Source organism: Phodopus roborovskii, unplaced genomic scaffold (assembly GCF_943737965.1).
Source record: "Phodopus roborovskii unplaced genomic scaffold, PHOROB, whole genome shotgun sequence".
NCBI lineage: Eukaryota > Metazoa > Chordata > Mammalia > Rodentia > Cricetidae > Phodopus > Phodopus roborovskii.
This window is the reverse complement of record NW_026126514.1, coordinates 12,389,335-12,405,194: the sequence shown is the minus strand read 5'-3', so window position 1 is coordinate 12,405,194 and position 15,860 is coordinate 12,389,335.

Here is a 15,860-nt window from a genome sequence, read left to right as displayed (position 1 = left end):
TCCAATTCCGCCATTTTGAATTAAATTGACAACCAAGAAGAGGCCATCCTCTCTTACCCTCAGCATTTTTTATTTTGTTTTATTTTATTATTTTATTTCATTTTTGGTCTTTTCGTTTTCACTTTTTCTTCCTTCCCTCTTTCCTTCCTTCCTCCCTCCCTTCCTTTCTTTTTATCTGTCTTTCTCTCACTCCCTCCAACTCTCTGTCTGTCGGTCTGTCTTTCTGTCTTTCCTGCGTTCTCTTGAGGATGTTTTCTTTTTCATTTTTATATTAGGTTTTGCTGTGTTTTTTCTTATTTTTACATATCGATCCCACTCCACTCTCCCTACCTCCCTTTCCCCAACCTATCCACCACTCCCCCAGCTCCACCGGGTGGGTGATGACCTTGATCACATACACCTGGTACACCTGTTTTTTTGGTTGGTTTTTTTTTTTTTTTTTTTAACTTTTAACTGTTAAATTACTCTCATTCAGCAAGTGAACACAGGATTGCTTAACAAGTAAAAAACATAGATTATATGTACTTACCATGGTTTACAATTACCTTATTGGTCACACAAAGACATTAACTAAATCAGTAAAGTAAAAATTTGTATTTCTTACTGTGAAGGTAGCCAACACCTACAGAACACTACTCTTGATTTAGGGTTAAAGGTTCCCAGTGAAAGCCCAGCTTGGTACTCTTGATGTATATAGAGTGGAAGAGAAGATTCCTTAGCAGTAACCAGACATGAGATATTATCAGTATCATCAATTACTTACACTATCAATGTACTCTAAAGTTTCCACCTAAACATTTGCAAACACGAAGACAAAGGCACCCTATCTTGATGCTCACTCAGTTTTCAGTCTTCTTTGCAAACTTTTATTCTTATTTGTCACTCAGAACAAGACATAATTTATTGTAGGCTAGGACCAGGCACATATGCAGGTTTAAGTCCTTGGTTCTCTTCTTGTAAAGACCCTGCCATCTTGGGGACCCAGTTTTTATCACCTCACCTAATCATAGTTACCTCCCACAGGACACCATCAACTAAGTACCATATGGACCCTACACACCAAACAAAGTGCAAAGTTACAAGGTCCCCTGCTCTCTCTCTCTCTCTCTCTCTCTGTGTGTGTGTGTGTCTCTCTCTCCCTCTTCCTCTCTCTTTGTCTATCTCTGTTTTTCTTTTTCTTTCTGTCTCTCTCCCTTTGAGTGTCTAGCTCTGTCCATCTCCATGTCTGTACCTCTCTATCCCCCACTCCCTCTCTCTCTTTGGTCTTTCAAGACAGGGTTTGTCTGTATAGTCCTATTTTGCCTGGAACTCTCTCTGTACACCAGGCTGTCCTCATACTTACTCTGATCTGTGTACCTCTGCCTTCCAAGTGTTGGAAAGAAAGGTGTGTGCCACTGCTGCCCAGCTGGTGTAACCTTTTTACATTCAAATAATTTGGTTTTCATTTTTCTTTGTGTATTATAAATTGAGTACAATTTTTTACTGTCTTCTTTGGAATTGTACATTTCACTGGTTACAGTTCCATGCGTTTCTGTAGTCTGGGTTTCCTCTTCATGAATATACAAATAAAACCAAAATAATGCTCATTATCTGCTGCCACAGATTGGAAGCTTGATATTCTTAACATTCCAATTTACTACAAACTGTTTGGGACTAACCATCATTGCAGATATATCCTGATGTCATGGTGTTTTTATTATTGTTACCCACTGCACAAGGTGATATATTTATAAAGTTATTTTCTTTCAATCATATCATGGAAACGCCTCTATCCCCTGCCCTTCCATCTTTCTCTCCTTTTCTTTTTAATGTCTTTCCTCAAGAAGGTTTTTCAGGTTTTTTTTTTTTTTTTTTTTTTTTTTACTGAAATTCAGATTGTAAAATCTTGAAGAAGATGAATAAATATATGGTCAAAACATAACATTAAAGAGAATGCTGGGCATTTCTGAATATCTTATCTCATTCCTTTGTGTCATTTAACAGTAATCATTAAAGTGTTATTAAACATGAGCTAGACGTAAAAACTAATAATTTAATCACATAGTGGATTGTAAGAGGGCCACCTCATTTTCAGAATGGAGGTAACAAACCAACAAACATAAACAAATACAGTCGAACAAAAGCAGCCTTTTGTCAATGTTGATGCCAAAATTTGATGTCCATTTGCAGAATGAAATCACATCCATGTCTTTTATCCTGTACAAAATCATATTGAAGTGAATCAGTCTTTAAGTCCTTTAATACCTAAAACACTGAAGTTTCCAGAAAATAAAGTACAGGAAATTACCTTCATGATCTTTGGATAAGAAGGATCCTTCTGAAAAAAATATACCAATAGCACTATCAGGAGATAGGACTACACCTAAGTAAATAAGTAAATATATTTCTTATTATCAAAACAGATAATTAGCAGAACAAGTTGATAGCACACACACACACACACACACACACACATACACACACATGCAGTCACTCATTAAACAGGGTAAAGAAATGAGCAGTGACTTCCCAGAAGAAATTGTATTTAGCAAATTGTTTAAATATCTTTTAATATCTGTAATTATAGGAGAAATATGAATTGAAACTACTTTGAAATACTACCACACCCAAGCTAAAATGGCTAACAACCAGAAATTTTACAACAAATGTTGTGATACAGGGGAAAAAGAAAGACCGATTTATTCCTATTGAGATGTTCAAGGTGGCACAACCTTGAAATCATTATGAAGACTCTCTCTGCATTTGTTGAACACATTAATGGTAAACTGAGAATCACCAGTAATGCATCACTGTCACACAAGGAAATATATTAAAAGGCACTTTCCCTTGGTGTAATATTACTGGAAGTGGTTCATCCTTATAAATGGAAAAGCTTATTCTTTCCTCCATATGTATATCCCACACTACAGGTCATGCATATACATAAAGAGGTATAGGTATGGGCGAGGCATAAAAATTTAGAAGAGACACTGAGAAGTGGCATTATTAGGCATTGGTAAGGATGAACAAGGGGCAAAAGAAAAGACGGGTTAGGAAAGAGGAAAACAGTCTGAGGAAAGGAGCATACAAGTGGAGTAAAACTTAACAGGAAGAGGATGTGGAAATGAAAAAAAAAACACATAAAAATACACTGTCTTCAAATATGTCATAATATCCACAGTATATTCTGATTGAAAATAACATTAAGGTGTTAATAATTTAAAACGTAATGCCGGTGAGAATGAGTAGATTTTAAGTTTCTTGGAATTATGTGATTTAATGGCCTTTGGGGAAAACAATTTTGAAGAAAATAGTCTGCAAACATGTGTGACGTATACAAAACATAAATGTAATGATAAACCAGCAAAAGGCAGCATACTATGTTGGGTTGTTTAAACATATTATGATTAAGTAACTATATTTAAAATGTACTTCTGCAAATTGATTATATTCTTCTTAATAACTGAAACTGAAACAAAACTATTCCACAGAATTATAGGTCCTGTATTTATTTATTTATTTATTTATTTATTTATTTATTTATTTATTTATTTGAGACACAGGTTCTGGCCAGAACTCACTGAGAATCACCTGGCTCTGCCTCCCCGAGTGAGTTCTGCAATTTAAAGTTGTGGTCACCAATGTTGAAATGTTGGAACTTTGTCAAATGGCAATGGTGGTCCAAACCATATCCCTTCCTCTTGATCCATAAACAATTTTTTACTGTATACTCAGTAATGTAAACAAATGAATGAATATATGCATAATTAAATAAATAAGTGGAAAAAAAAGAATAGAAAGTGAATCTACAAAGACAAAGGGTTTCAGGATTATGTTTTTTTCTTTTTTTTTCCTCATAGCAATCGTAGAAGTAGAAAATGTAGATTATTTTCAAGGAAAAGTAGATTTTTTTTTAGGGGAGAAATAGATGATCTAAACAGGTAACTTCATTCTGAAACTAATATAATAGTTTAAAGTGACAGTATTCAAAGTGCCAAATTTGGGGGTGTTATTTCTAAGCCTGGGTAGAATTCACACTATCAACATGATTAATCATAGTTTTTAACAAAACAAAATATCAGGCTTCCCTAGTGTTGACTTATTTCTAACCCTCCCCTTTCATTTTGTGTATGCTATGATAAGTGGCCAGTTAGATACAAGGAGGACTGAAGGAAATTGAGTCTAAATCCCTCCTCATATTCAGAAGCTTTGGTGCTAAAGGACAGACACAGCTGGACTTTAATTAATGACCAGAAGGTTAAGACCTGAGTCATTTTTCTAGCTGTTGGAGGAAAAGTGACCTCCAAGGCTGACATGATCTCCCAAGTTGCCTTAACGTTAATAAATAACTATTTGGACTGAACTATATGAAGTCCTAAGCTTCAAAAGATCATTTCATTTCTGGAGACAACGTAGCAAATCATAACAAAGCTCAACCCAGAATATAACATTCTGTGACGTAGAACAGAGAGATCATACATGTGAAAAGTCATCAAGAGTTAGTCTAAACACAACTGGACACCACTTGTTTGGTTCAAAGTTACTACAGAGAAGATTTTTGTTATTGATTTGGCTATAAAAATAAGCACACCATCTGCCTAGTGTATAGATCAGGGTAATGGTCTTTTCACCCCTCTCCACAGCACAGAGTGGGCTGTGTTTACTTTGTAATTAATTTTCCCATTTCTTTTTGAAATCTTTTAATAGAGTATACAAGAACTGAGGAAACAAAGGCATAAGAAGAAAAAAGGGGAGGTCTGTGTTAAAATGGGCTAGGATTCAGTGGTAAAAGAGATAGACGACAAGGGGGAAGGAGAAGGAGACAAAAGAAAGGGTGCAGGAGTGTTTTTCCCAGAGGAACAAATCACTACCTGTGGATAGAGAAAATACAGGCACCGCACATAGGCAAATGGTGGTTTATAAAGGTAAAGAGGGAAATGTCATGTTAGGGTTAGATGTTTGGTTTTAATTGGGCATGCTAATCAGGTGAGATGGGGGGACTTTTGATTGCTGGGCCTCAATATTTGATATCTGGACCTTAGTAGTCAGTTTCAGGATTAGGAAGTGGCCATATAAGGGAACAGACCTTGGTGGCTAGCCTTGGTGCTGTAATGTAGTGGTTTTAGCAGGACAAAGGGGATGGGAGAGAAGGACAAGACCTGCCAAAGGCAAGCTTGCCATGCTGGAACTAGGCAGAGTCCCTTAACTCCTTCACTCAATCCTGCAAGTAGTCCCAATAAAATCATTGGTTCACCAACTTGAACTTTGGTGGAAGCATTTATTTTCTCTGCAATTGGCTCCCTATCTGGGTTCAAGAGACATTTCTTCATGTCTCTCCAGTGTTATTAGAGTCCTTGGCTAGGGGAACTGCTGAGTTCCTTCCACAGGAGAGATAAAGGCTTAAATGTTCCAGAAAAAGGATCCACTCAGAAAGGGAAGCAAAGTAAAAGTGGGAGAGTGATATGGAATGGAGCAACTCCAGTCAGAGAAATACAAGAGAACAAGTACGTACTTTATCAGACCCCACAAACAATTCACATCAAGGGGAAGGGAAGCTACTGTAGAGCCGGAAGTCTTCTGTGGGGTTCTCAGCTCCATGGAGCCTCCCCTTCTTCAGAGGCACTCTTTTCTCTGGTTCTGTGTATCTACTCTTGAATGCCTCCCCCTCAATTGCTGGGGTTAATCATTTTTAATAATGCACATCTCCTGCACTTTGGAAAAACAAAAACAAAAACAACCTCAGGGTCATGGAGAAGCTCATCATGAAAAGACACATTCCCTTCACTCAGATATGTCCTAGTTTCTTTGACATCTCTTCTATAAGAAAACTATTAGACAATGTTACGATAAAGAGAATAGTCTATAAAATGGGCAAAAATATTTTTAAACTACACATTCAACTAAAGCTTGAATTTTTAGATTTACATCAAATTCCATATAATAACAGTAAACAAAGAACTCAATAAAAATTAATATAAAATAGAAGGAGGGCTGGATAGATGGCTCAGTGCCTGAGAGTATTGACTGCTCTTTCAGAGGGTGGGGTTTGTTTCCCAGCACCCATATGGCAGTTTATACCTGTCTCTGACTCAAGATCCAGGGGATCCAATACCTTCACTCAGACACATATAAAGGCAAAAACACCAATGCACATAAAATAAAAATAATTATTTTTTTTAAGGAGGAGGGGAACCAGAAATGTGGTTCAGTGGTTCTGTACTGGAGTGGTCATGGAAATTAACACAAATAAAATGAAAGGCATAGGAATGCCCAGCAAGTACAGGAAGGAAAAGTTCAACAGTACTAATCATAAGGAAATGTAAATCAAGATTACAATGAGATATCACCTCATTGCAAATGATTTGTGTATTTGGCAAACTTACCCACAAAAAGAAAATAACACAATAAAGAAAATAGTCACTCATCATCCAGATAAAGCATGGTAAATGAAGAATGAAATGAAGTCTTGCATGCTGATGCTGAAAATACTTACTTTTATAAATATTACAGGAAAACATGGAGTTTTTCTATAAATTTAAAGTAAAACTGTCACCCACATTCAGAGGGTCTAGTTCAGTATATGGTTGGCAGTTGGGGAGCTTGGGCAGTTTATGGGACCTCACTAGCAGTGGAACCAGTTTTTATCCCTAGAGCATGAACTGGCTTTTTGTAGCCCATTACCTATGGAGGGACACTCTCTCAGCATATATACAGGGGCAAAAGATTCTGTCTTATCCCAAATTAAGTGACAGACTGTGATGACTCTGAGGAGTGGATGAGGTATAGGGTGGTGGGGGAGTATGAGGAAAGGAAGGAGAGAGAATTGGGATTGGTATGTAAAATAATATTTTTTATTTTAAAAAATATGGTGAATATGCCATGGTCTGCATTAGTAAATTTAAATTAATGTGCAGATTGTTTGAAATTAATAACTTAAAGAAGAAAAATTTATTTTGACTGGTAGCTACAAAGGGTTCAGTCCATGGTTTGCTGGAGCTCTGGGGTAGGACTGACAATTGTGGTAGTAGACTTGTATGATTATGGAGTTTCTTCACATTTTAAAGATAAAAGCAAAAAGTGACAATTGGACTATGTACTTGGTGTATACTCCAAAAGTAAAAGGTAAACCCCCATCACCCTACATCTAAAGTTGCCAAATCTTCCACAAATAGCATTACCAATATTTGTCACATGAGCCTACAAAGGGTTATTTGAGATTCAAACCTAACAACTCCCAAAAAGCATATATTGAAAGGACATGAAAACAATGAATTGGAGAGAATTCTGCACCAATGTGCTCATTTCAGCACAATTCACTAAATACCAGAAGCAGAAACAACTTACCTTTACCACATGTTGAATTATCACTAAATACCAGAATCTGAAACAACCTACCTTTACCACATGATGGATTAATACAGGTGTCTTACAAGTTAATTAATTGCTACCAAGAAAACAAAGGATAAAATTCTGTTAGTCTCAACAGCATACATTGAAACAGACATCATTCATTATATTAAGCAAAGTAAAGGAGGCCCAGGAAGGCAAATTCAGGATAGGTTTCTTCTCATGTGGAACCTAACATCATTGCTACAATAAGCACTGAAAGAATAATGGTTATTCTCAAAAGCCAGGGAGAGAAAGGGATAGGGATGAAATAAATAATATCAGGAATGTAAGTAAGAAAGTCTATTGGGCTATTTTATATCAGAATCATTGTGAATAACAATAACGTATCCTGTGTTGAAAAACATCGAATATGTCTTGAAAATTTGCAATGATAAAATGATAACTATTTGAAAATATATTTTCTTAACCATACTTTACATTATATAATGCATATATGTATTGACAGAGCATAATAATATGCACAATTTAATGTTTTAATGCATTTTAAATTTTTAACAGTTTTAAGGAGAAAAGAAAGCCCAAGACATTTTTATTCCTATGAATAATTGCCCTTATTTTACCTACTATTAAATGTTCTACTTTTGGCCAGCAACACATGATAAAAACCTCTAGGCAGACATTCTGTTTTTTTGCTCTTGCAGTCTTTTCGATTCCTCTTTCATGATGTTGTAAATCCTCTTACATGTGTTGTAAATGTGTCAGTTATGGCAGAGAACCACACAAACACTTGTTCTCCACATTTGATCCAGTGTGTTTATTTCCAGTGGTCTCCATCTATTCCAAAGAGAAATGCCTCAATAAGTCCTGAGTGAGGATAACAAAAGTGGTGCTAACATGGAAGAGGAAAATGTCACATTCCCAAACCCTACAGAAAGAACTCCATACAGCAAGGACTTATGAAAGCAGAAGTGAGAAATATTCTTCAGCAGGGAGGGGCTGCCAAAATTGCTTTTTAATACCAACATGTCACCCATGAAATCATGTACATATAAACAAAATTGTGCACACTGAGATTGTATTGATGTTCTTATAATACACATAATATTCATTGGAAATATATAATATATACTCCTAAATTTTACACAGACACATACAAAGAAATTAAATTTTAATAAAGACCATGAATTTAAGAAAGAATATTGTAGTAGTTGGAAGATACTGGAGGTAGGAATATACATGGGGAAATAATTATGTTGTAATTTCAAATAATATCTTTTAAAGTGACAATTTAAAAATATTATAAAATTCATTAGTATTAAATATCTTGCAAATAAATACTAACATCACAGAACAAAATCAGCTAGTCTCAAATCTATACAACTTAATACATGTCTGTACAGTTAGAATTGGCATTTGGAATGAGAGCTGTTAAGCTTCAAACAAAATTTCAAAGTATCAGTATCGGATATATTTTATACACCAAAACCAAAAATTACATGACAGAATTAGAACTGGAAAACCAATGACCTTTCTGTCCTCTTTTACAAATCATTTCCATTGACTTCATTCAAAAATGTGTTATTAATAAAACATTTCTGTGCAACTATTGTTTCATCCAATGAGACAAATATAAAATCAATTCAATAATGCTGTCATTTACCACAACGATAATAAATGACCTTAAACAAATACCCTTTTATTTTAGGGTTTCTATTGCTGTGATAAAACATGATGACTAAAATCAACTTGAGGAAGAAAGGCTGATTTATTTTATACTATCAGGTTGCAGTCCACCACTGATGGATGTTAGACCAGGAACTCAAAACTGGATGGGAACCTGGAGGAAAACACTGACAAGGAGGCCATTGATGAGTGAGGCTTGCTCCTCATGGCTAGCTCAGATGTCCCTTACAGAGCACCCAGCACCATCAGCCAAAAACTGGCACTGCCCAGTGTGACCTGGCCCTTCCACAGAATTCATCAATAAAGAAAAGGCACCACAGTGGAGTCCATAGGCCAATCCTGTGGGGACATTTTTATAATTAGGATCCACCTTTCAGAATAAATTTTGCTTATGTTGACATAAAACCATCTGTCACATCTCTGACCTACCGAGTGACACTATATCCTAGAAAAAGAATAGAGCATTATATAATATTGATCATAGCAGAGATAATTCTAAATTATTCAGCAACACTGACAGGGCAAAAGTTCATGTAACATCACCTGGAGGAGCCAGTATATGCCCTAAAGTGGAACAAAGTTAATCTAAATTTTATATTCTAGCTTTGTATTGCGTTCTCTTTTTGTACCTTCATCACTAAGTGCCATTACCAAGTAAGATTTTCTTTAGAGCCAGGATTTCTAGTCTTGGTTTTGTTGTCTTTATTAAATGACTACTTCACAAAAATTGAAATTGTGTTGAAAATGTCCACTGCAGAAACACATAGAGACAGCGGACCTGAACAAGGAGGAGCTAATGGGGCCCCCAGACTGATAGCTGGGAAACCAGCATGGAACTGACTCAGATTCACTAAACATGGGTCTCAAATAGAAGGCCTGAGCAGTCTAAGGGACCTCAGACAGTGGAACCAGGATGTATTCCTGGTGCACAAAAGGACCTTAGGGGCACATCCCCCATGGAGGGATACTCCCTTAACCTAGAGACAGGAGAGAAGTCCTAGTCCCTACTTCAAATGACTTTACAGATTATATGACCATTCTTGGATGGCATCACCCTACATGTGGAGTGGGGTTGGGCTGGGAGGGGAGGGTGAAAGGGGTGCATGTGAGTGGGGGAGAGAGGGAAAGAGGGACGGAGGTAGGTAGGAAGGGAGGGAGATGGAACTGGGATCAATATGTAAAATAAAAATAAAAAATAATAACAAAAGAAAATGTCACAAAACTTGCCTGCATATCAAGATCTTGATTGAAAAAATAACAATCTCCAGAAATTCTAACTGATTCCACAAATTTTCTAAATCAAGGCAAAACCTCAATGCTCCCTCTATGCAACTGGAGAGATAACTGTTCCTATGGGAATATTCACACAAATTAAAATATATTTAATTAAATTGTTGGTGAAACTGACAGCAGTTATTAAAAATGCTACCTCTCTTTTGGGATCCAGATCAGTTTGAACTCATTCATATGACTAGAGACATGGAAAATTATAATGCTTTTTTCTTGATGACAAGGCAGTATGGATGCCATCAATTTTAATATAGCCTAAATAAAGTTAAAATATCATTATTTATTTTCAAATTTTATCTAATTTTGCTAGAATTCACCACTGAAAGAACAACTATGCCTTCCTATCAGTTCCTCAGGCAAAATATTATATCAAAGTTGTAAAAATAAAGATTTGTGTTTTTCAGTAATAATATATTACTTGATCTGAAATGATGAAAATAATATTTATTTGCTATTAATCTGTCTTTAAACAAAAGCATTATTTAAGTACAAAGTACAGAGAATTTGAGTATAATCCTAGCATATGTAAAAGATGAGTACAGATAGTTTCAAAAGCAGAAAAAAATAGATATGATCAACTTCTATATTATCATAATCAGATAAATGAGATGTATCACAGTAGGACCACTTTGAGAATTTTAATTACATTTTGATTTGATGTAGTATGAGTAACATTGAATCAGCTGATATGCTGTCATTCCATTAAAACACATTGCCATGGGTACTGCAATGTTAGGCTATTGGTTATTCAAGCTGGTTTTATGAAATGTTTTCTTTATTAGACATTCTTAGACTTCCTGATGCTTTTCACTACTTTATGAAGAAGTTTGGCTAGTGTCTTATCTGGGAAATTTGCTGCACTATATAATTGGTCAGTGTGCACAGCATGCTTTCCCCCTATTCAACCTTGCTTTCCTTGTGCCTTCTTGCCTTCAAATTTAAACTTATTTCTGCTAGAAGTAATGTGTGTTTTGAATCACCTATTGGGAATTCAGTAAGAAATAAAGGAAGAATGATTAAAAATTGAAAAACTGACAGAGTTGGTTGGCACTTTGTGTACATATAAAGAATGATTTTGTGGAGTGGTTAAGCAGTTAACATGTAGTTAGATGCTGATGTAGTAGATATTAATGCTTTTATACATCACTTTACTTGGGACACCTTGTATGTAAAGTACCTCAGCTTCTGATGCTAATACCTCCCTAGGGTAATGAAGCAAATTTATTATTACCTCTGTTGCTCATTTCATCTATTAAGTTCAGAAGTTACCCTGTACTAAGCCACCACAGACTTTAATAGACACTATTATCAGAGTTTACTTGGTCATTATTTCCCTTCCTAATATTATCATTGTGATCACAATTATGATTCACAACTATTATCAGATCAAGTAACAAAAATTAAATGTAGCTATGAGCTACTTAGTTGCAGAAAGACATAATCACAATTATGTTTTATTTTTATTATAAGCTATTATCTCTTTAAGAAAGTGTGAATAATCAGTTATGTAAAAGCTGGAATTTGCCATGTCAAAAATACAAACTTGTTGATGACATTCCTGGAGATGAGTTTCTGGGAGTGTTTCTGTAGGATATAAAGGCAAGCCAAAGGAAGATACTTTGACCCTTGGACCCAAGCCAGTTAAAGAAACCTGGCCATGCAACTAGAGTCAAAAAGCTAAAAGGGGCAAGTGAAAGAAACACAATTTGGCATTGAAGCAAGAGCCAGATCTGCCTCTGACCAACTGGACACAAAAACAAGCAGTCCATGAGCAGGAAAACTTGCCAATCTGAGATTCCCCAAGTTCAAAACAATGGACATCTGACAGATTCCCTTCTTGAAATCTTCTCCCTGGAAAGCCACCACCATCTATGAAGCCCTATTTAAGTCCCTCTGCCTGTTCAGTTATCAGCTGTCCTTTTCTACAATGGGTAAGGCAGCCATTATTCTGGCTCCCTCCTTCCAAATACATTTCTTTCTTGAAAGAGTTTTAGGTGAAAATGTTCTTTCCCTGACACAGAGCAAAATCTCTGCTGGGATATTCCCTTACAGGAGCTGAGGAGAAGAAATTGATACTTTCCTGGGAAACTCACTTGGGAGAGAGGCAGAAGTTAACAGCATGTCTTTATAGCTAGAGGATATTGCTACATTTCTGCTAGGGTTTCCAGTTTAGCAGAGTAAAACAGAAGTAACATCTTGGGACAGAGCTGAAAAGAAATGGATACCCTTGCTGGTACACTCACTTCTTGGGGGCAAATGGGTGAAGCAGATCTCAGCTGTAAGGGCTCTCTCTTAGAGATGATCAGAATTGCTACATCCTGCAGCAAGACCACCCCCTACTGCAACCTAGTATAGCCTGACTTCCCCTCCAAGTCAGGATATCTTTCCCTCTGGAGCTGTAAGACTTGCAGCCCCTTTTATTCATTGTGAATGCATACATTACATTCAAAAAATTGATATGCACTTGGTAGCCATACTTTGTTTCAGTGCCTAATAAGTATTTGATGTAATTAGTGCTACTTTAGGACAACTAAAAATTCTAGTGTTATTTTGGAGAATGGGGAATTCTGTTCAAAGACCATGTGATTTTCACCTGCTCACTTTCACATTCCTTCAGTTTCCTATAAGCTCTGTTAGATGTTTAGATTTAGGAACATAAGGCATCAAATAAAATACTTTTGTGAATCAGTTGGAAGTAAAGGAGTAAAAATATCCTATGAAAACTATTCATGCAAATCATATGATTGGCAACAGAGGGCACATATTTGAATCCCAGCACCCATATCATGGCTCACAATTATCTATAACTTCAGTCCAGGTTATCCATAGTCATCTTTTGGTCTTCTTGGACAACTGGTTTGTACATGGTTCACATATTTTTCAGAAAATAAAACACTTATACATAATAATAAATGCATACATACATATACCATAGCCAGAGTCTTAGAACAAAGCACTTAAATTATGTAATAAAAACAAAATAAAAACACATGGTACATGTGGCTGATGAGATGATTGTCTTTCCCAGAACTGTTTTTGGATCCAAACATCAACACTTCTCACAATAGTCTTGAACTCGAGTTTTAGGAGTTTGATGCCATATCCCAGCCTTCAAACCACCAGGCAAACATGTAATGCCTATAATATGCAATACATATATATATATATGTATATGTATATATATTACACAATAAAAGCAAGTGTGTATGCATGCATTCATTTCTTACTATTTGACTATGCATGTGATATGAGTAGCCATTTGAAGTTATTGCCTATATTCCACCATATTTTATGAATTATAGACTTTGAGCTAAAAAGCTTCAAGATAATCTGTGACATATATGCATACATGCATGCAAAATATTCATACACATAATATAAAACAAAGAAATACTTTTAAAGGATTATACTAGTGTTTAGAATCTTGAATGACTAAGCTAAGGAAATAAATTACTGACTGATTTCAACAGGAAACACTTATAAATTAGATCCTGATTGAAGGGTTTTTCTCCTTCTTTAAAAGGATTAAGAAGCAGTTTTTGTAAAAATTCAATTAGCACTTCTACTTCATAATGTTGGTGCATATGCCATTTATGAAACCTGAGTGAATATTCTCATCTGAAGGTAGATCAAATCCTCTCTTAATATGAAGATCTCAATTAAGATTTATTAAAATTCTTATGATGAGGCAAATTAAGAAATTGTTGATATAAGCAAATGACATATATTAATTTACTTTTCATAGTACATAGTTGCTTCTAGCAGTTGGGGTTGGTTATTTAAGGAGCTAAATTGCTCTGCAGGGTGTAGATGAAGCTAGGAAATGAATGGCTCCAATCAAGCCACCACATTCTTGTGGAATGTTTGTGACTATGGTATTATGAATGCTTTACCCAAAATATGCTGCTGATTATAATCTATGTTTTGAATCCAGAAGATCTTAAATGATACCTAACTTGTAAATGCTTACAGCAGTGCTGAAACTAATTTAACCATACCAGAGACTCTATTCCTACTAAAGTTGCAAAAAGATAGTAAATGTATTAGTCTCTCTCTCTATCTCTATCTCTCTCTCTCACACACACATACACATTTCTTACTGTATATGGAAAATTTTAATACTGGACTATTATTAAGATTAAAATAGAACATAATTTTTGAGTGAAATAACTAGGCATGTTAAACTTCCCAATAGTGAATCACTATCCTGGGAATAATATTTTTTTTTTCATGGAGAATAGTATCTGTCACATCAGTCATTCCAGGGATAGAAACTTCGATGTCTCAGACAATCAGAGGCCAAGGCAGCATTACAAATAATTTATAAATTATGGTATAATTCTGTAGGAATTTTCCAATGAAAACCAAGTTAAACTTAATATCCGTCACATGACATTAGTCATTAGTGGAAAATCATCAACAACATATATAAAAAACCAAGCAGAGAGTAAAGCAAGAGATCTTTCATAGTGATTGTTTTAGTTACCTCTAATTGTCAACTTGATACACTTGCATTCCCCTGGGTAGACTCCCTCACCTTTTTCCAGGGTCTCACTGTGTATCCCTAGCTAACCTGGAACTCATTATATAGATCAAGCTATCCTCAAATTCATCAATAGCCACCTACACTGCCTCCTGAATGTTCTGGCCAAGTTACATATCACCACACTCAGGCTATTAAAAAAAAGAGTTCTGATAAGTAGCTGTCTACATTGGGGTGATCTGTGAACATCTCTGTAGAGAGTGGGACTAAATGAATTACTCAGTGTGGATACTCTCAGCCCACCATGGGCAGCAGTACTTCCTAGGGAGGGATCTTAAAGAGTGTGAGAGTAGAGAAGTGAAAATGAGCAATCAGACAAGCACAGAAGCATATATGCATGCATCATTTCTCTCTGCATTTTGACTGTGAATGTGATGTGGATAGCTATTTGAAGTTATTGCGTAGATTCCACCACAATTTATGGATTGTAATTTGGAATTGTAAACTAATATACATCCTCTCCCCATTCTGTTAAACTACCATTGTTAGAATATCTTATCAAAGGAAAAAAATGAAAGTAGAAAATGGATCCAAACAAAGAAGATACTGTGATCACTGGCAACTAGTCTTGGGGAAGGTATCCAGTGCAGAAGCAATACCATCTTTTTACTATAGTAGGAACTGAGAAGGCTTTGACATATGTAATCTACCACTATCACAATGAACTGTAGCACATAAGTCTAATTTTCCTTCTCAAGTACCTCTCAAGTGCCAATGTCTGTGTTTTCAGGTGGGGTCTCAAGTCTGTGGAATGATCTTGTATTTTCTTTTTCTTTTTCAGTAATGTAGGAGCCCAAAAACTTAGAGATAATCAAAAATAAAATGAAGAAAATAAGCCTTACTCTTTTATCATCATCATCATCATCATTAAAATTATTTATTTATTTATTGGCTTTTCAAGACAAGGTTTCTCTGTGTAGCCTTGACGATCCTGGAACTCCCTGGCCTCAAACTCAGAGTGTTGGTATTAAAGGTGTGCACCACCACTGCCAGGCTTGCTCTTAACTATTGTAGG